Consider the following 26498-nt stretch of genomic DNA (forward strand, 5'->3'; position numbering starts at 1 on the left):
TCTTGTGGAGCCACTCCTCTGCATGGCTGTAGCTGTTATAGCGTGTTGCAAAGGACTAACAGCACATTAAACAAGGATCATCAGTGTAGCTCTAAATTTGCTTGTATGAAGGTGACATTAAACAACAGAACTTTAGCTTCCTTTTTCAATTGAGATTGTAGATAAAGGTTTTACAGTTGTAGAAGTACAGTAGTTAAGTAAGTTAGTTAAGTAAAAGTGTAGAAATACTGTGCATTTAAAATGTTAGTTAGGTAAAAGTCAGAAAGTAGAATACTTAAAGTACTAAAAGTAAAAGTACTCTTTATGCAGAGTGAATGATTTCACATCAATGAATGTATTATTGGATGAATGTGATCATCACTATCATCAGTTTTGGATTGGGTGTATTTTAACACTTTATATAGTGATGATCAAGTAATGTCATGGACATTGATGTAGTGATATCATCAACTCCACTCTTCTGCTTTGTGTCTTTCAGCCACATGTTAAACGTGGCATTAGTGAGGTCCAGCTCTGATGTTGGGTGATTAAAATCAGTGCTGCATGGAGTTGAGGTCGGGGCTCTGTGTAGACCAGTGCGTTTCTTCTACACCGAACTGGAAAAATAATTTCTTCATGGAGCTGACTTTGTGCAAAAGGGCATCGTCGTGCAGAAACAGTACAGAGACAAAAAGAACATTCGACTGAAAGTTGGAATAATACTGTTTGGTGTATGCTGTAATATTCATTTCCCTTCATTGCAAACAAAATGTAGAAAACAGGTATCAAAAGTAGTGACCACATATACTCGTATTGTTTGACCTTTACATAATCTGTTGATTACATTCAATGATTTTCTTCCAGCAATCAAGCTTTTAGATTCATATGAACACATTTCACTGCTGTGGAGGGTGGAGACTCGTACTTTATCAGTTCACTTTCAAAATCCAGTGTTTAGTGGTGAGAAATGTTTCCCTCAACTGAAGGGAATACCTTCACGAAGTATTCTTTAGAGTTGCCAAACAGGATTTTGGCCAAAGCAGTATCTCAATAGGGTTAGCAGATTTACCAAACCAATAAATAATAACACTGTATATGCAAGTCAAGTCCTCACATGGAACAATGCTTCTAAACAATGTAAGCCAATCTGATTGCGTAAACGAGTTTGTTCTCGGTTGTTTGTATGTATGTTGCATTCATTCTGCCACATTCTCCTCCTTCACCATAGCAGCAGTGCAGTGAGCAGAGAGTGGGAGTTGTACAGATCCTACATCTGCACAGCATTACACTTGTTAATCTTCTCTGAGAGGCCAGAGCCTGTTTTCTCTGTAACAACATCTTGATTCTTTCCCAGTAATTCTTCCCTGGGGGGCATGAAGAGTTACAGCAGAGTAGTGGTGCATGTACAGAAACTTTGATATCTTCCAAAGCACTTCCTCCCAGGTCGGTGGGTTCAGTCTCACCCCTTTGGTAGTGGAGCAGAAATGTAAGAGATAATTATGTAACTTAAAAGTCATTGTCTTGCTTATTAGCCAGGTCATGTGTTGCTAAAGAAGTCAAACACTGGAGTTAACCCTAACTCCATATGTGTGGTTTTTCAACTCATCATTGACGTCACAAAAGCTGTGGCTGCAACAGTTGCAGGTCTTCGAAGACCAACCAGTCTAATCAGTTAATGGAGAAGATAGTCAACAGATGAATCAACGCAGTCCCTGTTCAGTGTTTTTCATTGGCATGAATTTGACTAGATTAAAAAAAAAAATAGATTTTAGTTTTGAGCATATGAAAATCTGCAGCTTCCAGAAAATAAAAGTGTTGTTGATGAGGTGCTTGAATCATCTTCACATGGTTTTGTTCAATCGTCTTTGTTGGGTTGTGACATTTAGTGATCCTTAAAGGCTGCGACACACCTGAATTCTGACTAAAAACTATCTTCATGCTTTGTAGTTATGACACACCCTAAAAGTCAACAACATGCTGTTGATGCAGGTTTTTGGTTATTAGTGACTTTAGGAATCTGAATAGGATTTCTGAACACAGCCCTCCACGTTGGCTCCCAAAAATGCATCAACTCCAAATTTAGAATAGCAGGAAGGTGTGCTGTCTTCCCCATCCTGCTGAGATGGTGTGAATGGAGCATTAACTTTTAGCAGTAAACCCTGTGAAAGTCTCATGGGATCTGAAATGAAAGCAGCTAGACTTCACTGTGGAGTACAGTTGGAACAGACTATTTGTGTTTGATGTGTAACAAAAAGACCAAATGAAGAAGCAAATGAGAGACGCTATTGAGGTGCAGATGCTAGTGGAACAGACGCTAATTCATGTGAGGGAGCCAGTTCAGGTCTAGTTGTGGCCCTAACTAGACCTGAACTGGCAGAATGCATGGCTGGTAAAAACTGGTGTCTGCAGACTTTCAGAGCGAGGAAATCCTTCATCAAATCAGAGGCTGGATCTACTGATTGTGATCTGACTTAGGGCCAATATCTGATCATTTATAATCAATGAATGTTCAGCTACAGTATCACTATAGCGTTGAGACCAAAGGCCTCCATCTGTGCAGCATTATCCTGTTTTCTGCTCATGTCTGTCTGAGGCCAGTGCCTGTATTTGTGTGTGTGGGGGGGACTCAGAGGAGTTTTGTTTGACGCTGTCGCAGGAATTAACAGGATGTTAGATGACAAGAAGTTACACCGACACACAGTGGTCTCTCTGTCTGTTTCTTTCGAACGGTTTGTGTTTGTTTATGGCAACAGGAGATTAAGACCCATCTGGTGTGTGTGTGTGTATTGTGTGTTTTGCGTGTTTGTGGGTGGGTGGGTTGTAGGTTTGGTTTGTTTGGGAGGGGGTGAACAAGAAGAATAGAATTGGCAAAAGTATTTTTTTGTGTGTAAATGAGAGCGAAAGATGCAGCAAGATGGATATCAGACTGTGTGTGTGTGTGTGTGTGTGTGTGTGTGTGTTAGTGCAACAGTATTATGTGTGTGTGTGTGTGTGTGTGTGTGTGTGTGTGTGCACGTGCGTGTTGTGTGGGATGTGTTGCAGATTAAGCGTTGTGTGTGTTGTGTTCGGCGGTGTGTGAATGATAATGACCTCTGACTCTGTCTGTTCTCTGTTACTTTACTGGATTAGCTCCCCTTCACTGCCCTGCCTGTGGACACACACACACACACACACACACACACGTACTCACAGTGCGTAGACACACGGTCAGACACACACTTGGTAGAAATCCGACCTTACATGCAGCCAATATTAAGTGTATGCAGTGTGTTGGCCGGCACCACAGCGCCCTGACAGCAGATGCTTTATCACAAATGATGGTTCATGTATGAATGTGTGTTTCCTATAACATGTACTGTATTTATCCCGCAGAAGTACTGCAGAGTTACTGCATCATGAACAGTAGAAATACACATTACACTCCGTAGAAGATAATCTAGCTCACTGTAGTTTTGCAAAATCCTAGTATGACTCACTGAAATTATTAATATTTGAGACTCTGTATTGACACTGGATGTATCGACTAATTCTAACTCACTGTATTGATGCAGCATTCTTCATGTGTATTTATTAAAACATATTGTGACTGAATTGCAGTGAATTGTGCAGTTTTTAGACTCAGTGTATTGAAATGAAATGATGTTATGAATCACTGAGTCAGTCTCAGTATTGACTCACTGTCTTGATGCAGACCTATTCAGACACTGTATTGATCCTGGATCTCATTCTGACTCACTGTATTGATACAGACTCATTCTGTTTCACTGTATAGATATTAAATCATGTTCGGACTCTTTGTACACAACAGAGTTACATATGGGAACATCATCGCTCACAATCTTTGGCTAGATATATACACTGGCTACAGAGAACACTTTAATCAACAACTTTGTCACAGATTAATGTTCCTGCGCTGCCTGCTGCAAGTGTTGTTAATCATTTTAAGGAACAATAGCAATAGTACAGTGCAGTAAAACAGAGGGAAAACAGAGTCCAACTTTTTCTCTTTACATTTTCTAAGTATCTGACATCAGTTGGTAGTGTGTGGCGTAACATTTGTTAGTTCTGCAGATGACAGATGGTAAGTACAGTTAGTGTTTACAGTAAGCTAGCATTCAGTCCGAGGCAGTGGTGCAAAGATGAAACCCCCAACTCTGTATTTGGAACGTCACCTATGCACAAAAGACGACGCCGACCACGAGCCCCAACTCAGGGATTCAAATCAGTTCCAATGCAAACCGATGGGAGACTTCACAGATCTGGTTTGTCTCCAGTCTGATTACTGACTCTCATTCCAACTCACTGTATTAGTACGAAGAACTTACAATGGTATACTGTGTACTGTACTGTGATTCACTGTATTGACACTGAGTGGTTTAATAAACACATACAAAAATAAACTGACTCATACTTACATTACACATTCATAACACACCCACTAACTGGCAGCCTCTCAAATACACAGATGCATTGTGAACTCATACACACATACACCATACTAACACACTCTCTCTGGGCAGGGATCCACTTTAAGAGTTGGACTCTCTGCTGGAGTTTCTGGCTCCGCAGGACGTTTCCACATGTGGAACACCAACTGGTCAACACGCTCACGTAAAACACACATGCTTACCCATCCCCATCCCCACCCCATACCCCAAACGTAACCATCAATGCCTAAGCCCATTCTTAACCCTAACCTGAGCTTTAAAACCACATCGTTACACCCACAAATTCCTTTGACGTTGTGTGAAGCAGCCAAAATGTCCTCATAACAATGGCATCTGACTAAAATTGATCTACTACATAAAGACATGTACACACACATCCACACAAACATGCATTCATCTCCCCTGCTGCTCGAACACACCTCCTGCTAAGATTCTTTCCTTTTTGCATGTGTAATAGTACTAAATCACACACTGTCTTTCTCTTTCACACTTGTTTACACACTCGCTCACGCACCAACAGTACACACATTTGCAGTAGTACAGTACTCACTCTCTCGCTCTGTCTCCCACACACACATCCCCAGTGCCAGTATATCTGTTTATTGGAGTGCGTAGCTGCTTTCTGCTGGCTGCTCTGCATGCTCGTTGCATCATACTGCACACACACACACACACACACATATATACACAAACGCTGTATGTATGCACAGACACATTCTATAGAGACACAGTTGTACACACATTTAATTCATAATTGCATCATATTAAGAGGCTGTATCTACACAAACACGTACTTACACACAGATTGCATCACAAACTGGCAGTAAACGTCCTGTATTGTTCGCTAAACTTTCATCACTGAGAGAGAAACAGGCGGAAAATGCATCCAGCCTCTCAGTAAATCTGGGAAAATGATTCACCAAACAGAACCCTGCAAATCTGAAACTCAGTCACCAAAAGTGCCAAACAGAAAAATTAAGTTAAACCTGAAAGACAGACGCTCAAAACATAAAGAATTATAATGACACAATTTGTATTTGTTAGACTGGAAAAAGCATCGAGCCACTCTAAAGAAAAGGCAGCGAGTCAGGTGAAACCTAAAGGTCGACCGTTCAAAACCCATGAATGTGTTTGAAAACGATTCACTGACCATCCAACATTTTACATCCACGCTGTCATCAAACACATTTTAAAATCAACCTTTAAAATGTGAATATCGGTTTGTCAGAAACAAAAACCAGTCAGTAAATCGGAAAAATGGTCAGTTGACCAATTAAACATGGGACATGATCAGCAAACCCACTGTTCGATGTTAAAATGAACTGGTCAGTCGAGAAAGGTCGGTCACACCTAAAAGCTGTTCAACCACAAATCTTACATAGTAAACATGAAACAAACCAAACGCATTCTTTAAACATGGCTTTGCCAGAGATCGACTCCAGTGTGATTCACCTGTCTGCTGTTGTTATTTTAACCACCAGGTGATAACATTGTGTCGTTAAGTTTGGAGCGAAGCCACAACGTTGTTTGTTTTTGTGTCTAAACCGAACTCATATTCTAAATGTGACCAAAACGTTGGAAATTTGTGTTACACCACCCACATTTTGGTTTTCATTCCTGCTGCCATGGGGGCGCTCTGTCCTCAGTGGTTAAACCCAGTGGTTGATCTCCTCTGAAGGGGTCAATCGAACTAGTTCAGTGTGTATTTATTTATTTAAAAGAAGACATTCACCACAGGCAGTCAGCCAACCAGAAATAACCAACACCTGAGCCACTGTACTGTATCTAAAACTGATCAAAACATCTACAGAGAGAACTCCAGTTGTCCTAAATCTAAAACTGATGATGAAGAAAATGAAATGTGACCCTGAAACTATAAACCATAAACCTAACTCACTCAGGTTTACCATAAACTGGTAAACCTGAGTGAGTTACAACCAGTCAGTAACTGATAAGAGTTCGGAGCGGCGGGTTCTCAGACTTCACCACGTCTAAAAACCAAACCGGCTACGAGTCATTAAAACCCGTCAGCCCAGGCTAAAAACAGGTCAGTCAAAACATTTGGTTAAACAGCAGCTAATCCTCACCAAGTTTAAAAAAACAAACTATCAAACCAACTCCAAAACATCCTGTAAAGCAGGTAGAAAGCAGTCAGCCAGACAGTCAGATCTGGATCAGCTCCTCGGTCTCATTGTTGAGTTTCACCAGCAGACCGAGCCGCTTGACCAAAACCTCCTCTGAATGAAGGCTTTGTCCACACAGAGACCAGTGTGTGTGTGTGAGAAAGTAAAGTGTGTGAAAGAAAGAGGGACAAAGAACAAAATAGAGTGAAAAAGAGACAGTGAGACAAAGAAACAGGGAGAGAGAGTTTGGTGTTTCTCAGTGTGGAGCTTAAACAAGCAGTACACGATGTGCAGCCAAACTATTTTTTCTGCTTGGCTGCAGTTTCTCAGTGAGAGAGTGTGTGTGTGTTGGATATTTGGGAAGGGGGGGCGGGTTGAAGTGAAGGGTGCTGATGGGATGTCACTTGTTCTCTTTACTATAACAAGTGAGAGGAACATGCACACACACACTTACAGTTAATGATACATAACACACACACACACACACATGCGTCCTGTGTCTACAGTCACACGTACTGTATTCACACGATCTAAAGGCCAAAAGCAAAAATCAACACTGACACGTTTTCTTGAAGAGTTTTCAGTCTCACAAATCAGACACACCTGGAATCACCTGGAATCACCTGGAATCACCTTCAGCACAGCTCATGGTTATCTACCTGTAAAACCAAACCAAACACACGGTTAGTGTTAAACAGCTAGTGTGACTGTGTTTATCCAAACTGACCAATGAAAGCACTTAAATATCTACATATGACACAGGAAAGGAAACATTAACTTTTTATTTAATGTCACCATTTTAAAAATATAAGCTTTTATATTTTCTACACTGCCTCATTAAAACAGTCACCACCTGGATTTCACTAAGCAAATAGGTTTGAGGCTTCTTTGGATAATTACTGCAGTGTTTAATACGTTTCAGCTGGAAACACAGTGAGGTCAGCTGACCACCTGAATCACGGTATGACCAGGTTTTTCCATCACTGGATGACACGAGCATATTCCAAGATGACAATACCGAGACGCGCTGTGACGCACGTTTCTTTTGAAACAGACAATAAACACAGATCTTAATAAAATGAACAGTTAAAAGAACTTATATACTAAAGAAAAGCAACATAATACAACATGAAATGATCCCTACAAGCACATGAGACCCGTAGTTTTCTCTATTTATAACACACCAACACCCTCTTCTAATTCACAACGTTCCAGCTATAATCTCTGCTCTCCAGGAACTTGAACATCACAGTCTGAACCCGCTGCGACTCCTTGACTCGTCTTCTCTTGAGCTGTTTGTTCCGTTTGACCTGGAAAGTCGGGATTTCAGAGTTCCTGTTGTGAAATTTTAATTAGAATTCCCCCTTCAGGACGCCGGCGTTCGAGTCCGGTGAAAACAATCATCTGTTGCTGTTGTTGTCACCAGACAAACGTCCGTCATGTAGACGTCACGTGAAGAAGAGGAAGCAGTTAAAGACATTTTTACCGACTCTAACCAGTGGGTTTAGTCCCTAATCCCAACGAAATCCTCTTTGTAGGGTGAAGTGTTACACCAGCCGCCATTTTGGTGCCATTGTATTGAACCAGTCGCCATTTTGGCTGAGAAGGCTGAGTCTACACCGTCTGCACTGTTATTTAATGTGTTTGGTCTTGTCTGTATGAACGTTGTGTTTCCATTTAACACTCGAACATGCACGTATAGAACAGATTTACTTTGATTATCTTTTGTCTTTTTCCGTGATATCTCAGTTTATCCAAAGACAACTCACTCGGAGTAAAACCGCCTGTAGATATTTGCTCTTTCAGTTTCTTGGAAACACGCAGCCTCTTCCTAAGCTTCGTGATTATTTCAAAGACGACTTTTGGGAGGTTTTCTTGTAAACATTTTATTTCATTACAGTTGTGTATTGATTTATGTTTCATTTTTTTGGACTAGTCTAGGTTTTATTTTTCAAAATGCTTCTTTGTCAGATTTTTTCTGTATGGAAGAGTATTTATCTCAACAGACAGCAGAAAAAGAAACTTGACATCTACCTGTCGAAGCGACCGCTCGCTCCACAAAAAACAAGATGCGAATATGAAAAGAAATAAGAAAGTGAGCGTGTCAGGCTTCAGGTTGGCATGTGAGCGATGAAAAGGCCGCCGTTTGTCACCAGGAATTATTGATGTACAAACAAATAGACACTGCAGGAGGACGCGGGAGTTTGGGAGGCTTTGAAAAAAGAATCAAAGAGGAGGGCGGGAGAGAAAAGGGAGAGAAGGAGGAGGGAGGAAAAGAAATGGGTGAAGATTAGGAGACAAAAGTAGGAGAGGAGGAGGTAAAGAAGGAGAGGAGGAGGTAAAGAAGGAGAGGAGGAGGTAAAGAAGGAGAGGAGGAGGTAAAGAAGGAGAGGAGGAGGTAAAGAAGGAGAAGAGGTAAAGAGGGAGAGGAGGAAGTAAAGAGGGAGAGGAGGAGGTAAAGAAGGAGAGGAGGAGGTAAAGAAGGAGAGGAGGAGGTAAAGAAGGAGAGGAGGAGGTAAAGAGGGAGAGGAGGAGGTAAAGAAGGAGAGGAGGAGGTAAAGAGGGAGAGGAGGAGGTAAAGAAGGAGAGGAGGAGGTAAAGAAGGAGAGGAGGAGGTAAAGAAGGAGAGGAGGAGGTAAAGAGGGAGAGGAGAAAGTTTGACTCTAATACGAACGAGGAACATTAGAAAGGAAGCAGGAGAAGTAAAAAAGAAGGAGAAAAAGGAGTAAGAGCGGAAACAGGATGATAAAGAACTGTGTTTCCTTTTCTCCTTTATCTGTGCTTCTCCTTCCTCCTCGTATCTCCTCCTCTTTCTCTCCATCTCGTCTCCTTTTCTTTTTTGAATCCACTTTCTTTATCTTATTCTTCATCACTTCGCCTCCTCCCATTCGTTCTTCTTCCACTTCACTCACTCGTCTCCTTCCTTCCTCTTTCTCATCCACTTCCATCCTTTTTTACCTCCTTCATCCTTGACTTCCTTCCTTGCCTTTCTCCTCTCCTCACCTCTTTCTTCCTCCTCTCTCTTCCCTCGTCACCATCGTCTCTCGTTCTTTCTCTTTTATGCCTTCTCTCCATCTTCTTGTTTCAGTCGTATTTTTTCCAACCTCTTGTCTCAGGCTGCCTGTTGAATGAAAGAAGGAATAAAAATGAAACCGACGATCTGCAGCCGTTCGTTCTTTTCTTAAAGGAGAGCGATAAAATTCTAGCAAATATTTGAACACGTGGTAAAAGGATGCTCGTGAACATTTTAGCAGCACTCGTTTGCCCGTAGCCAAAATGTATCCTTTTATTTCTCATTGCATTTTAAAATTTGACCATTTTCAGTCTAAAAAATAATTAACATTGATTATTTTTTTATAATTTTCTCCTTGTCAGGGTGTGAAAACTGTCATGGGACACAGAGCAGGAAACAAACCGCTGCTAATACACACACTCATGCATAAATCTGATCAGTTCAGTTGCTTAAAATGTAGATTTAATCAGCCTGTCACCTGCAATCAATACATTTAAATTAAAGGAATAATATCTGTAATAACCCAGAACAGGCGTAAATCAATAATCTATAATCATCAACATGTGAAGCGGTGGAGAAGAGTCTGTTTCTGTGCTGCGTAAAGACAAAGACTGAGGCAGACACCGACTGAAATTGGTGTTTTTTGGTAGCCACTCCAATCATTTGGGAAAAATAACACAAAAATACACACAGTGATAACACACACACACACACACACGCAGCGTAGTAACACATAAACCCACACAGCAATAACACACACGCATGCAGAGATTGTCGTCCACAGTTTGAAGGAGTGTTTAGCTGTTATTTTCTTTTTTTTTATTTCCAGTTTTTTTGGGCAGGACGAGCGGGGTAGCACTCTCTCCCTCCAGCGACCATGGGACTCGGCGCGTTGCCATGGAAACAGCCCAAACTGCACCGGAGGAGTGATTGAGAGGGAGAGAGAGAGAAAGAGGGAGAGAGAGGTAGACGGAGACAGGACGAAAGAGAGAGAACGATATATTTTAGCTTGAAGAAGAAGGCCTTCTGATGGCGGCTGTTGTTCTTCTCCACTCAGTGTGAACAGTTCAGTGTGTGTGTGTGTGTGTGTGTGTGTGTGTGTGTGTTGGGTTGAAGAATGAGGCTAGACAGAGCAGGGACAGAAAGAAACACAGGTGTGTGGTTATGTCTGTGTGGTTTGGTGCAAAGTTGTGTGTCCTGTCTGTGCATATTTAACAGCATGTGTATGTATTTCTACTTATACAGGAAGTGTGTGTATACATACTGTTATGCCAGAGTGTGTTTGTGTGTGTGTGTGTGTGTGTGTTTCTACCAGTTGCACACATAGTAAACTACTGCGTAAGTGTGTGTGTAGCTATACGTGCATAGTACAACATATGCGTGTATGTGGGCGATTGTTCACATGCACATGTATCACTCCTTTGGTATCCAGTGTAATTTGTTTCTCTGTATGTCCTGGTGTGTGTGTGTGTGTGTGTGCGCTCCTCCCTGGGCCAGTATCAGTGGTAAGCTGTGATTCAGGCTGTGAAAACACTGATTTGGCAGCCAGAGCGTCTTCCTCCGTCTCCGACTGGCTTAGCCAACAAAAATCCATCTCTTATTAACTGATGCTTTATTACAAAAGAATGAAGTGTGTGTGTGTGTGTGTGTGTGTGTGTGTGTGTGTGTGTGTGTGTGTGTGTGTGTGTGTGTGTGTGTGCGTGCGTGTGTGTGTGACGCTTGCTGTCCTTAAATCTGGGGGACTCAGGAAGATGCATCTGTAAAGCTAAGGATGCAGGTTTATCATTCTGTCTGTCAAATATCAAAGATGTCTTCTGGAGAAGGTTCATCCAGCTGCGGGTTTAGTAATTATGTGCTTGAACGATTCATTAAAATGTCTCTGTGTGTCTTTGAAGCCTGAACTGAACAACTTCGACATGGGTTTTAATAAAAAAGGTGTGATTTGAAGTATTAGTAAGAGGAGTCTTATAAAAAACTAGCCTCTTTACCCGTATGTGACAATGCTGTCGGCTGATTTCAGCTTTAAGCTGCAACATAAACTATAAGCTGCTCCACAAAAATAGGACGACAAAGAACAACCAAAAAGAGAGAAGAGAAATCCAAAAACCAACATAACAACCTAATTTATAGTCATTTCATAAGGAGCAAAAGAACTTACCAGTCAAGCAGAAAACAACTGACCTTTTCAGACATAATATTAAATGTGTTGTATGTATTATTGTTTAAAAATCACACAGCACCAAAGACTGAATGAAAAGAATAACAAAGAAATAAGACAAGCAATGACCAGAGATGAACCAAACAACCAGAAAAAAACAGAAATTACCACAAATACATGTAAATGACCGAAAGAAACCAAAATAATCATACAAAATTGAAAAAAGGAAAAGTGGAATTGAAAGATAAAAAAAATAATAACACAAATCAACCCAAAGACAAAGAAAATGGCTACAAACAGACAAAAAAACGACCAAAAAGACCGAAAAACTTCTAGATACCTATAGATAATGAAGCATAAAACAAACTACTTACACAGTACGGAAGATTTCTTCACATTGTCGTCTTTTATATTTTTAATATCCTTCCCTTCTCTTATACTTGCAGACAGTCATAGTTGGATTAAACTGAATCTAATTTAATAGAAAAAATGGCATCCTGACACATGATCACTGTTAAGAAAAAAACTTGACCTTATTCTCTAAAAATCTAAAGTGTTATTATTCAAAGTAGAATCAAATTGATGGATCTGTACAAAACAAAGGATGGAATAGACTCGACTTGTGTATTCATAAGTCCCTCAATCTCTCGAGTCCATTAAAAATCACATATGCAGCAAATTTTACCTTTTTCTTCTTATTAAATCAGCTCTGCACACACACATTCCTCAACGTGTGTGTGTGTTAACCAGGTGTCTGTTAGGAATAATTATATTGACCTTAAGTCCACTTGTCAATCATCAGTCAGAGCCATAACATCATTTTCTATCTGTTTAACCTCCAGCGACGCTGACAGAACATCTGGAGTTACATTTCATTAAACTGGAATAATGTACATTTATTATTATATAAGTTAGAAAAGTGAGTGTCAACCTTGCTTTTAGTTTCATAATGATGTAAACTTGTTTTTTTTATTTATTTTATGTTTTATAAATAAATTTTTTTATGAGACAGTTGGTGGACGGTTGTCTAGACAGAAAGAAATCAAAAGATCAGATTTTTTTTTCCTCCAATTAAAAATAACTGAGCTGACATTTAATAATATATCTGAGCCAAATCAAGTCATTTCATTGACATACATGCCTTGCTTGTGGCCAAATTACGAATCAAATGGACAGTGGCCTTTTTCAGGGGGAAGATCATTAAATGAATCTTCAATAATTTGTGGTATTCACAGAAAAATTGAGATCTTTGATGGAGTATTTATTTCCACACAAAGACATATTCTGCTTAAAATATTTCTTTTACACAGAGCCATGAACTTAGGGAAAGCTCGCCTTGCCTCAGCTGCAGCGTATCCTTAGAAAATGATAAGGTTTCTGGAAAACGTTTAATTTAGGCACATCAGGCGTGCTGTCCACCGGTTAAATGCACAGATGCCTGCCAGCAGCTTTTTGGATGGAGAATAAACCACAGTGTAAACCACACAGTTTGATGAGCTTGTACACACTCGTTATTGGCTGGTTCATTAGGTCATGCACATGTGTTTCGCTGTGTTTGTGTGCTCGTCAAGGAAGAATTTGTGGTTTTTACACTCCCACATACAGTAAATAGAAGTCAGTCTCATTGCACAAGACCTTCAAAAGTTCATCTGGTTTCGATGAAAAATGTTCAACCTCAGAATATCCTCACCTGCCAGCTTTGAGCTTGGTGCTTTTTATTCTCGCTCCGTCTTGGAAAGTGTTGCTTTTTTTTACACTCGAGCCAGTGCAGTAATCCTGAAATATGTGTTGACTTATGCGTTTTAAATGATGCCATCGCCTGCTTTTACTACTAAGTTCCAAGTGCAACAGTTTTTGAGAACATCAAATTCTATTTCAGTAGCGTGATGTTACAGTAGGTCACAGCTGAAGTCAGAGAAAAACGAGCCTGTCAAGGTTGGAAATCAATTGTAATTGTGCAACTCAGTATAACATATAAAGGTCAAAGACATTTACAGGATTGACTAAGATAATGACAAATTCCCCGCATTAAAAACTGAGAAAAGGCTACGATTGAGTGAAATACTAAAATGGAACAGTATAATAAGTACAGCTGGTGGTGTTTTATTATTACTGCTACTGCATGAAGTCACCATTCAAGAGAAATATAATACAGACAAACATATAGACCAGGGATGGGCTACCCCTGTCCTTCAGTACCACTCTGTTCAGTCAGTCAGAAGCTAGAAGACCCCACTTGGACATTTCTCAGGCGTTGTTTTGGGGACTGGTAGGCTAATGTTCGTTAAATGACTCAAACGTTTTGTTCTCACAAACAGCTTCTCTGGGATCAAGAGAACTTCGTGGTTCCAGTGCATGTCTGAAAACAGCTTAAGATGGTTTCTTCCAGCTTCTACTGAACACACCTGATTCAGGTCCAGTACGCTTTGCAGCTTGTCAGTATGTGTTTTCTTGTTTTTTTATAATTTGCTTTGAACAATCCTCCTCAGTCGTCTTTCATTAAGTCCACTTTGGGTCAAACAGTGAATGATGGTGCGATCAGACACTGACGTACCTTGAACCATGATACCAAACAGCACAGTGACCACATTTCACTCTTTAAATGGTCAAAATCGACTGATTACAAGTTTGAAGACACCTGTGATGCTAATTACAGGACACATGACAGTTTTTTTTCTAAAAAACCTCTGTTGAACACAACTCAAATACAATGTCTGATTTTCAGGAGTTAAGTTTTAATACATTTTTATTTATTATTACTTTTGTCAGTTTCAAGTTATTTCAGTGACCTTTGTGGGATTTTCTTTCTTTAACAGAAAATAATCAACTATTTCGTCCACGTCTGTATGTGCTCTGTAACGTTGGCATCACACACGAGCCAACCACCACAACAGGCATGGTGGAAGGCTGAGCTTGCATTTTGAACGAATTTATTCTGAAAAATAAATTTGAAAATGTTTTGGCAACAAATCAGATGAGAATCAAGCATCTGTGATTTGCAAGTTGTATCGGAAACCTGAACCAACAAAGGGTGGAAACATGAAACGAATTTGTTCCATGACCTAAGTACAAACATCACCACGGTGAGGAGGAGATCATGGCAGATGTTAGAGCAATAACAGTAACAAACTCCTTTGATTCGGAGGGGTTTTGTTTGCCAGTGGGTCTCACTACGATAAAAGAAGTAAACACAGGAACAAACTGACGGAGGCGGTGGCACTGAGCCAAAGACAGGATGCCAATCCAAACTGTTGACAAGGATTCATGGAATGATAACAAATAACCCAAGATACTGCTGTGAAGGAAATACTTCATTCATATTCTATTTTTTAGCTAGTTAGTTTTGTATTTAATGATGGTTTGGTGAATTCATTTTAATAACTGTGTTTACCCAGTTTTCCAGCCTGTAGCCTGCAGGTAAGACATTTCAATTCAGTTGGGTTTATTTATACAGTATAGTGCCAAGTCACGAAGAAGTCATCACGAGATAATTAATTAAGCTAAAGACCTTACAGAATTATATGGAAAAACTAAAATAATTATATGGAAAACCCAACGTATCTCCCTTGAGCAAGCAGTACGCAACAGTGGAAGGGAAGAATTTCCTTTAACAAATAAACCAGGGTCAGGATGGGCGGCCATCTGCCTCGACCGGTTGGGGTTAGTGGACACATTGTGTAGTAGTACTGGTTTCAAATCGCAAGTTATATAGTTTTTCCTAAACTATAAGTCTGTGTAATTTGGCCCTGCAGCGCAGTGGGTGAGTGATATTGTACAACTAGAAGGTTTAGTAGAGTTGACAACTCTGAACCTGATGAAGGCAGATAAACAGAACACAGCTGCAGCATTATGGGTCATCTGTAGAGGTTTAGTTGTAGTTGTAAGTCTTGTTGTAGAAGTTGAGGAAAAAGATGACTGTACAAGGAGCATATTCAGAACGACACTGTTTGATCTTCTGTTTGCCCAAGAGATGGAGAAGAACTGAACACCGAAGCTGAGTTCAATTCAGTTTAATTAAATGTTATATATAAAACCTTAAATCACAGTAGAATCATCTCAAGGCACTTCACATTTTGAGGTCAAAATGTGAAGTGAGAAACCCACCAATCCCCCGACAAACACTTGAGCAAGTTGGTTGTCAACAACAATCCCCAGCTTCAAGACATCAGTGGAGACAAATTATGTGTTGTATGGAAGGCCTGGCTGTGAAGATCAGAACTTCTTTTTTATTTGCCCTGTTGATTTTACTGTTGATTTGTCCCATTTAGTGGCTGAGACATGGCCCATGAAACAGATTTAGGTACTTTAATCCTCTTACTTACTAGTTTTCAGCCATTTGTGTTGAGATACTCACTCCCCAACTCCAGTGTGAACACAGACATGATACTGAAGCTTGTAGATTCAGTGTGACCTACAATTCAGAGGATATTGTTGTCTCCCATCATGAATAAACATCTAGAAATCTGCTCAGAATAATAGAGGACACGAGTCATCCATATTTCCCAGAATTTGCCTGAGGATCATCACGTTTTTTAATCCAGTGACGGTCCGTTTGTGCACTGCAAACATGAACTAGTAATCTTTTGTCTTTTAATGATCTATCTAAGCTCAGCTCAGTGATTCAAATCAAATGTATTTATTTGTTTTAGAATTTAGCATTAAAGTTTTACCTTAAATTTAAAACGTAATTAGCATTCTTTTTGTTGTTTCATTGCCGAGTGCTCCTGCAGCTTACAGAACCTCTCTGGAGTCTCTGCAGTGTTTATTCCGTGCATTATAAGTGCACTGAGGCTGCGACCTTTGACCTCCTTTTGTTGGACGTAGGTGAAGGGTTTTTTTTATCCTGCTGTTGCACTTAAGTCACATTTAGTTACTCTGGATAAGAGCTCCAAAGGTAAATTGGCGACTTGTGAAGTGACCTTGAAAGGCTTTTACATTCTGCTCCGATATAAAGACAGTCAACATCAGACTAATTGTATTATATTAACTTCCCTCTTGCTCCTAATGAAATGATTATTTTCTCTCTTCAGTATTAAAGTAATTTGTTTCAGGGCCAGCTGCTTGCCATTTTGTCTGGACTTGACATTTCTAAACAAACAATTAAGTGTGCTGTACAATTTAGTTTGTGAAAAAGGTTGGAAGCGTTGAAGGGTTCAGGTTTGACCTTGCCTTTTGTCCCACTTCTGGACGAACACACCTCCTATTAGACAACACGTTGGTGCTACAAACCTGTTGTTATAGCTGATCCAGTCACAAAGTTAAAGTAGTACACACTAAATCTGTGTAAGTCATTTCTTCTTCTTTGTTTAAATTCCCGAGAATTCGTCTTTTAACTTTTGGCATTTTGTTAATCTTCAGAATCACTAAGTTTCAGAAAAGTTGAGGTGGTTTTGATCCATTTCATGTAGAAACATTCCTCAAACCACAACAAGTAGCCAACGAGTGATGGGATTCCTCCAGAGTTTTCAACAGAATCTGGGCTTTTACAGATTTCTGTTTCTTGGTGTCTCGTCCGAGGACACCTTAACATCGATCCTGGCGTTTATAGACAGCTGCTCTACCAGCTGAGCTACATAATCTCATCTCTTGTTTGTTTGTACTGCAACTGTGAGTTTCATACATTTCCCACAATGCATTTATTCAGTGAATCTTCAGTAGAAGTCAGACAAAGGCTGAACTGGTGCGTTTAGAGCACGGTGTCACCGGACAGAAGAAGTTACATCCTTTACCATTCTGCTTATCTAACACACCAAGAACAACCAGCATCACGCAGAACTTCAACGTAATGTCTCTAAGACGAAGAAGAATTTAGTCACATAGAACCGGAGTAAAACAGAAGGAACCTCCAGTCAGAGTCTCTGTCTGAAACGACGTTTTCTCTGCTGTCCAGTTTTAAAATGTGGAGCCTATAACTCACCCGCCATCTTGTTTGGAGAATGTGTGTGTGTGTGAGAGTTTTTGGCTGTGGTTGGTGTGTGTGTGTGTGTGTGTGTGTGTGTACATTTCAGCGTGACTACGAGGAGTCTGCGCTGTAAAGCTGCTCGTTGTGCTGCAGCCAGTGTCAACAGCCGAGCACATAACTTCCCATGAGCCTTTTCCCCTAGAAGGTAACTGGAAGGCTGCTTCGCTTCTCCAGCTCCACAACTCTGTGTGTGTGTGTGTGTGTGTGTTTCACCCATTCGTCAGTGTGTATTCATGCTGGGTGTGTGTGAACACTGTGTAGAGGCACCAATAGGTGTGTGTTTTCCTGCTGTGTGTGTTTTAGTCCGTCATTTGTTTCCCTGTGTGTGCATCTTCCTATTCAGATCAATACCATCTCTGTGAGGACATTTTGTCTGGTCCTCACAACTTCAAAGGGTTGTTCAAGGGTCAAGACGTTGTTAAAGCGTTCGGTCGTGGTTGAGGTTCGGATTCGGGGGGTTGGACAGTGAAATGTGTCGTGTTTGAGTGTCCCCACAAAGATAGAAACACAAATGTGTGTGTGTTTTACACGCACGCTGTCGTCTTGCTGGTTTGTAGTCACGGGGGCATCTCTTCACGCTGAGTGTGTGTGTGTGTGTGTGTCCTCAGCAGCACATGCAGCGCAGGTATGTACTGTGAACTGTACGTGTGTGTGTGTGTGTGTGGATTAGTGTGTGTGTGTGTGTGTGTGTGTGTGTGTGTGTGTGTGTGTGTAGCAGAGCGCAGTAGAGCAGAGTGGCGGGTCTAATGCGATTACGTCCCTTGTCTCCGTGCAGAACTGATAAGGTATTAGAGGGCGGGCCGTGATGAGATTTAAATTAATTCAGCCTCCATTCAAATTCAGCATGAGATGAGCTGCTCCATTATTTGGCCTTCCAGCCCAACACTGCTCCCTCCTTCCATCCCTCCTTCCATCCTTCTTTCTCTCCCTTTTCTCCCCCGTCTCCTTCTTCCCTCCTTCGTTTCTCCCTTTAATCCCTGTTCCTCATCTCCTTCCCTGCCTCCTTCCTATTTTCTCCTGTATCTCTCTTCTTCCTCTTCCCTCCTTCATTTCACCCTTGAATCCTTCTCTTCTTTCTTCCTCTTATTTTTATTTCTCTTTTACTCCTTCTTGTTCCAAACCTCCGTCCCTTCTCCTTTATCTTCATGCTTTCTTTTACTTTACTTCTCCCAGAATATTTTCCTTTATCTGTTCCTCCTCTTTTTCTTCCTCGTCTCCTTCTCTTCTTAACCTATCCTCACTTCCTTCATTTCTTCTATCACTCCAGTTTGATCCAGTCTTCCTCCTTCCTTTCCTTCTCCCTCCATTCCTTCCTTCCTGTTTGCCTCAGTTTCTCTCCTCTATCTGAATCATGTCCTCCCTCCCTCCCTCCTTCATCTCTTGCTTCTTTCTTTCTTACATGTCTTCTCTCCATCTTTCCTTCCCTCTTTCATCCCTCTTTCCATAATTCCTGCTGTCACTTTACTTCTTCACCTCCTCATTCCCTTTCCCTTCTTCAGTTCCTTCCTTTCTTCTCCTTTCCTCCATTCATCTCCTACATGTGTTCTTTCATTCCTCATTCTTTCCATCTCTCTTCACACCAGTCATCTGCTCTTTCTGTTTTCTCTATTTCTCTCTTCTTCTCTTTCTCCTTCTCTGCCTAAATGCTCCATCCTTTCTCTTCCTTTGCTCCTTCCTTCATTCCCTCTCTCTTAAATCCTATTTCCTACTTCTCCGCCCTCTCAAACCATCATCTTCTTCTTATTCTCTGTTCTTTTCATCACTTCTCCTTTTAGTGGAATCATCCCCTCTCTGCCTTCCTTTCCACCTTTCCACCTTGCCTCCCTCTTTTTCTCTTCCATTAACACTCCCCCCCCCCCCATCGACTACCCAATCCACCCTTCTTTTCTTCCTTCCTTCCTTCCACTGGTGTAGCTCGTCTTTAACAAAACATTTAACCAAATGGAGTAAAGCTTAGCCTATTAGAATGAGAAGCTTTAATGTGTGTGTGAGCATCCCTGCATGCTTCCCGTTGCTCTTGCATGCATATTAATGTGTACATGCCTGTGTTTCTCAATGCCTCCCCGTGTGTGTGCGAGTAAAACCAGCCACCGTTCAGGGCCGTCCTCTGTTGTGTGCTGCCTGCAGCTTTCGGCCAAAATTACACAAACCTCTCTGTAAATAAAGTCAAATACAGTCAGTGAGTGTCGGTAACAGTTGGAGACGACGCTTCATGTTGGAAGAGACTCAGCAGGTTAAGTAGTAGTTTTTGTTTTTTTTTTACTCAGAAGCTTCAGTGAAAATATTTCAAATGATTTAAATTTGGCTTGTGGCAATCCACCTTTGCTGTTTTTGTTTTAGCGGAGGGTTCAGAAGTCACAGGCCTGTAGAGAAACTGGAGAGGGTTCTTGTTTAAGGGCGTTCTGCAGGAACAGCCACGCTGCTTATAGCAGCCGTTGACCCTTTGACCCTCAATCATCAGTGTATCAACGTTCATTCTTTGCTCAAAATGAGTTTCCTAAAATTCAGAGCCACAGACGTAGAGGGATTGGCTGCGACAATTAGTAAATGACTCGATTTGCATATTTATAATCACTTTATTTTGATTAAAATAGCTGCAGCAAGCCCACATCACAAGAGCACACGCGAGGAAACCCTCACAAACCTGCCACCCCGACTGGCTGGAGTGCCAGAATGTCAGCATCAGAACCAGCTCATCAGCACAAACACCTGGAAATCAAACATTTTCTAGAGCAGGTTAACTGTCTCATTACTTAGCAGGAGAACGCCAGGTACTGCTGCGCTGCTGAAACAAGAAAACAAACAGCACTTTCAGAGAACATTAACATCATTAACCCGAACCCCATGGACCAATTGGCAGGAGTCATGACAATTAGACTTCTGCTAAATTTTACCTTTGTTTTGTGAGGATCCTAAGGAAACTGTTTAGAAATGATGCACCGCATCATTATATGTATCAGCATCATGTGGCAGTGGAGCCACGAAAAACACCATGTTTACTGAGTTGAGTACCTGCGCGATTATAATCTTATTTTTACATCCTGTAAAAAGACATGCTATCTTGTTGATGTCATTGTGGAGCTACTTAAAGGGAAATTTAACAGGATGCAATACTTGTGAAATTCCTTTACCAATGATGACAGCACTTTAACTCAAACTGTAATGAAAGGCTGCCCTTCAACGCGCCCTTGTTTCTAATGCACATTTGAAAATCTGGCAAAAGGCTGTGGGGTGTTTTCAGGGGCTATGACCGTGTGCTAGACTGGCTCAGAAGCACTTGGCTTCCTTCAGCTATGAAGAGCGACACAGAGAACCAAAAGTGCTTATATTGTTACTTTCTAATACACATTCACGTAGCCTGTGTTGATACGGAGCACCGGTCGCACGAGTCCTCGATAAAAATGAATGCCGCTTGTGTTGGCAACACACGTGAGAAGTTCTCAAAGTGCGTAGGTGGAATGGAAAACTGAACATCTACAGCGCCTTGACGACTGGGCACCTCCATCTGCTGAGCAAGATCGTGTGCTGTGATGAAAAGCGCCAAAACAGCTACTAATTGGATCTCGTGGTGTGATTGTTTTGTTAGTTAACAATGTAGTAACCTCCTCAATTGTTGCATGTTTACTTTATGTCGTGCACAATCAGACATTTTAAAAAATATATTTCTGTGTCTGTCGTGCATGCTGCCCTGATTTGCTGCTTTTCTAAATGACTTTTTAATCCTGTAGTTGCACAGAAAGTATACAGGCACATAATGCAGCTCATCTTTCTACAGGTCATGGATAGATTAATGATTTGGCCTACAGGGCAGAGGCCCGGGGAGCCTTGGTCTCAACCTGCAAACAAACCACAACCAAAATACGAAAGCAAGCAACATCAAAACAGGTGCAAAATATTACAAGGTGTCCTTAAGAAGACACAAAACAACCACAGACAGATAAAAATGATGACCAGAGAGAGACAGAAGGAGCTACAAAGAGCGGCGTAGCAGCAACAACACAGCACAAAGACGTGCAACATGTTTTCAAAGAGATGGAAAATGTCAATAATGAAAAGCACAGATATACAGCACATACACATACAGGATATACAAGTTAAGAGCTGGTGTTTTGGTGTTGGTCCACAAATAAAAACTAAAAATACAACCACAAACATTTTGAAGGTGAGCTTTTTTGTTCAGAAAAATAAGCCGTGTATTGATCATGTGCACCCTGCACATGTGTGATGTTCAGTTTGTTTTCAAGGGCATAAAAAAATCTCTGATTGGCCCTTTAATGATAAGCAGAGTTTCCTGTTCCGCCTTAAAAATCCACAATGTGGCGTTCCACAGCTGCAGCGGGTTGTTTGCTCTATAGGTGATCGACATAACAAGGTTTTAAAACTCTGGTTCTAATTTGGTTGAGTGGAGTTCGGTTATAATGACGTCCGCTGTTTGGAGAAAGCACAATTAGACCTGATAAAGGTCTGTGCTGTTGGTTTGGTGAAGTCGTTTTCTAAAGATGGAAAAGTCTGAGTTGTCCATGTCCACATATAAAAACGTGCTGATACAGTTTTCACAACAACATCCGCTATCTATCAGGATCTGTGGTGCTCCTGTCTTCTCAGAAGTAGTTCTGTCTGAATCATTTTCCTATTGGTATCATCCAGGATGATTATTAGAGGATGTACACACTGAGATGGAGACCAGCATAATGTCATACCTAATAACCCCAGTCATCACAGGTAAACACTTTAAGCAGAATATGGAGTATGACAGTTTGTGAACGTAGCTCCTCAGCAGGAGGGTTCAGCTCCTCGCTCCGGAGTCTCTCCTCCTGTTGTCAGATGGTGCTGCAGGTGTTTGCTATGAGCAGGAGGAGCAGCCTGTTTTTCCCCATTAACATGTAATGGGGATAAAACTGAGTGGAAAAGAGCAAATGTATGTGTGTTGTGTCACTGACCTTGTGTTTCTCAATTTGTCTTCTCCTTCGCCTGCTCCTCCCTGTTTTATTCAGCCTTCTCCCCCCTCTCTCTGCTCCCTAATCACTCCCCTCTCTGCTGTTTTCTCCCCAACCTCCCGTCCTCTCTTCTCTCGGTCCCAGCTCCCACTTTGAAATCAAAATAAGACTTGTTGAGATGCAGCTCCGTGCCCGGCTCACCGGTGATTACTTATTCTCCTTTCATTTGCTTTATTTAACTTTGATTTCCCATGGTTAGTTGTTTAGGATTGAGTGGGGAGCAGGGAGAGGGTCTTCCATTAAAGAACTCTGGCTCAGGCCCCCTGTATGGGCAGCCTCCTTGATCAAGGGCCCTTTAGCAACGCGGTGAATACCTACTTTGACCTCTGATCTCCTTGTGCATGACCGGGGTTAGCAAAAGAAGAATGTTTTCCTCTTTGTGTACATGGTTTTAAGAGGAGGCAGAAAAGCAGCAGTGCATTTGGCTACAGGGTGAGTGATAGACACAGTTTTTATAAGAATGAATACAGAACAAAATGAGAAATAAAAGCCAAAGGAGACAGAACAAGGCGGCAAGAATAGTCAGGAAACCCAAGACGGAAGATACAGATGCATGAAGCTTTTCAGAAATTAATGCAATCAGAGCATCGGCAATATCCGATTGATTCATGCACAAATAAACAACGTTCAGAATATTTCATCATGGCATAATCCTAATATCACCATGGAAACAGAGCTTAGGTAGACTGCACTAAACAAGATAAGGTGTGTGCGTGCTTCGGCATCCCGGCTAATCTCTGGCACGCATCTCTCTCAGGTTTCTCATAAGTGAGATAAGAGCTTGTCCAAGTTATTGCCAATGAGATAATGTGTTTACATGCAGCCAATCAAATCAAAAGTATCTGAATGTCTCAGGTAATAATTTAGATTTGCATGTGTGAGTGAACACGGGCACAGATGACTCACAGGCTACGGTGTAAAGTGATTCAGCTTCTTCTGAAATTGTTGTTCAGTCTTGAAATGTTTGGAACTTTAATGTTTTAAATGAATGTGAATAATGAATAATGTGAATATCAGCAGTTGACACGTGTGTGGAGTGGTTAAAAGCCCCCACCTCAACAGGTGGATGGAAAAAGCCAGGATCACACAAGAACACTTAAATACTGGAGCCACCTATAAAGACTTGACATCACATGTTCAACTGATCTGAGTAGAAGAGGGTCAGTTTGATATACACAATGTTAACTGGTTCAAATTACATTTTGTTCAGATGTTTCCAAATTCCCATGATGAATATTAAAAACATGCCCGGTGTAAGGATTCATCAGGAGGTCAGATGCTTGAATCCTAATGCACCTAGATAACATTTTATAACCTGCACAGTTTCTCAAAGAGCCTCAACATCAGTCATTACAGCAGAATCTGGTTTTAAATCAGAACAAAAACATGGAAAACATCTCCAGTTAATTTATTTCACATTCCTCCTTTCGTCTTGTGGAGATCATCTATAAGCAGTGCGGCCGCGACCTGCTTCAGATCCACACCCACAGCGCTGTAAAGTGCTTATAAAAGACAGAATGGAAATAGAGGAACATGAAAGAATAAATCTGGACTGGAGCAAAGCACTGTGACTGATAAAAGTTTATTAGAAGTCCTTTTGTGGAGTCCTGAGCATTTTTTTGCCTCAGCAGGGCTCCCTCCACGCCTAGCTCCAGAAATTTTTCTTGGCAGGCTGGAAAGGCCCTCTGAGGCAGCATTACAGCCTATGTGACAGTAAAACCCTTCACAGAAACCAATACTAATGGAATTCTCTTCGGCATGGTGGCCTATCCCATTCAGAGGGAGAGCAGGAAGCGTTTTCTTTCCCCCCTACTCACAGCAGAAGAATGCAATACACCCCCAGCAGCGCTTTTATACACTCAAGTACCATCGCTGGACGGTTATTTACATTTACATTTGCATTTTAGACTGTTGAAGCCAGAGCGCGCCACGAATAGAGCAGTGGTAGATGAAGCCTGAATTCCTCAAACAGCGATAGTACAAGTAAGCAGCAGGAAGGAAGCTGTAAGTGATATTCCTGTAATCCTCGAGTGAGCGTGTCAGAGGGAACTCACTGGGATAAAAACACAGACGACGGACAGAGAGATGGTTCTTTCAGATAGTGAAGACGAAGAACTGCTGTTTGAGTCTATTGTAAACAGGATAGTACGCTATGGAATTGAGATGTTAAAGCCAAAACCATAAGTTAGTCTGGAGGGTGTGTTATGGAAACTTCTGTTAGTGCAGCAACATGTTGAGGTGACGGTGAACAGTGGTGATTACTGGTTTCAGCTCATGTGACAGCTCAATATTGTGACTTTTCAAACATCAGTCAGAGCAGATTTCAAAAAGTACATGACAGTATTTTACATTTCAATGCAGAAAACAGAGATTGAATGAAGAACTCGACTCATTTGATGGTTCAGCTCAGTGTGAATGAAACCAGCTCCGTTAACAGGTCTCCACTGCAAACTGTGTAAAGTGGAGTGAAATAACTGCTCAATAATTGTAGGCAGCAAACAGGCGAAACTTGCAAACCAGCAGGAGCAATTTGATGCTAATGTAGCAGCGACTTTAATCCCTGAGATGAAGCTTTGGCACCGGTGTGCCTTATTCAAAGCCTAAAGAACAAAACAAGCTGCGTCATATATTAGGCTTCCAGGGTACCTGGGAAACAAATATGTCAAAGTAAATAGCAATAAATAAATAAAGTCTCACAGAATCCAGTATAAAACATGTAACACATCCCACATGGACACGTATGATCAGTGGATTTCCCACAGAGCTGTTCCACATGTTAACACACTGAGAGACTGATGTCAACTGTAATAAACAGCAGAACTCACCATGGCACCGGAATACACATGTGGAAGAAATATGCCAAGTGGATGAATAAGTAGAGCTACTTTGGTTTTTGGTCATTTGGATCGGTACAGTAATTGGTACTGGTAATTAAGACGTCTTGTGCAGCTGAGCTCACCACATAAAACCACCTTGAGAATCATCTTTCATCAGAATAAACCGCCCGCTGCAAAAAATAAAAGTACTTTCACTAAATCCCCATAAAGGATTTAACGTGCCATTAAAAGATGCCATTTGGTAGAGCCTTATCCGAAGCGCCTCACAGGACCCCGTCTTTCTCACACGCTGATGCCAGGGAGCGATCATGCAAGGTGCAATTTTGGGCTCAGTATCTTACTCAAGGACACTTGAGCCTGACAGGTCAGACAACCCTCTCATTAGCGGACAACCCTCCTCGGCCACATCCGCCCACTGTAACACAGAAGCAGCAGAGAGAACTGCACGGCTAAATGCCGAGCTGAAGCGATCCAACTTATATCTTTGAGTTTAGACTTTGTTTGATTTTCATTTGTGAATTTAAAGCAGGTCGTCTGCAGTCGTTTATTGCAGTCGTCCATTAGCTGTAGTGCTAACAGCTAAACCAGCAGGGAGTCCAGGGGACGTGAGGAGGTCAGGTCGCTTATCATGCGTGTTGTTAGAGCCACGTCCAGCACAGTAACAGTCAAAGTGTTGAACGGCCGTGTCGCCTCGTCACTCGTCTTCTTACCGCAGAATGTGGACGTAACCACCGTGAGGGCGCTAACGACGCCACTGACGTTAACAATCATACGTAGAAAGGATAAAACTAAACTGGAGTGAAGTCTCCTCAGCTCAGTTTTGATGAAACATGATGTTTTTATTTGAAATGCTGAAGCTCACAGTGTTCAACAGTCACTCAGCGTCCAACAACGACACGCCAAGAACACGATGCATTTAGGATATATGTCTCCTTAAAACTTCCCTAACTCTGTTCCTTTAATGCACGTTTTCTTTTTTCA

At 41.3% G+C, this 26498-nt stretch overlaps 1 protein-coding gene across 2 annotated transcripts in view; it reads left to right on the forward strand.

Annotated features, from left to right (window-relative positions):
- The window catches only part of LOC113153474 (zinc fingers and homeoboxes protein 2-like), a 103386-nt gene that overhangs the window by 45072 nt on the left and 31816 nt on the right, over positions 1-26498 (forward strand). Inside the window, exon 3 of one of the 2 annotated variants that reach the window (XM_026347121.2) lies at positions 14040-14135. The exons of the other annotated variant lie outside the window; for it this stretch is intronic. The gene's annotated coding sequence lies outside the window, so the exon portion shown is untranslated. The remainder of the gene's footprint in view (positions 1-14039; positions 14136-26498) is intronic. 2 annotated transcript variants of the gene reach the window in all.

The sequence above is a fragment of the Anabas testudineus genome, chromosome 11 (assembly GCF_900324465.2).
Source record: "Anabas testudineus chromosome 11, fAnaTes1.2, whole genome shotgun sequence".
NCBI classification, from domain to species: domain Eukaryota; kingdom Metazoa; phylum Chordata; class Actinopteri; order Anabantiformes; family Anabantidae; genus Anabas; species Anabas testudineus.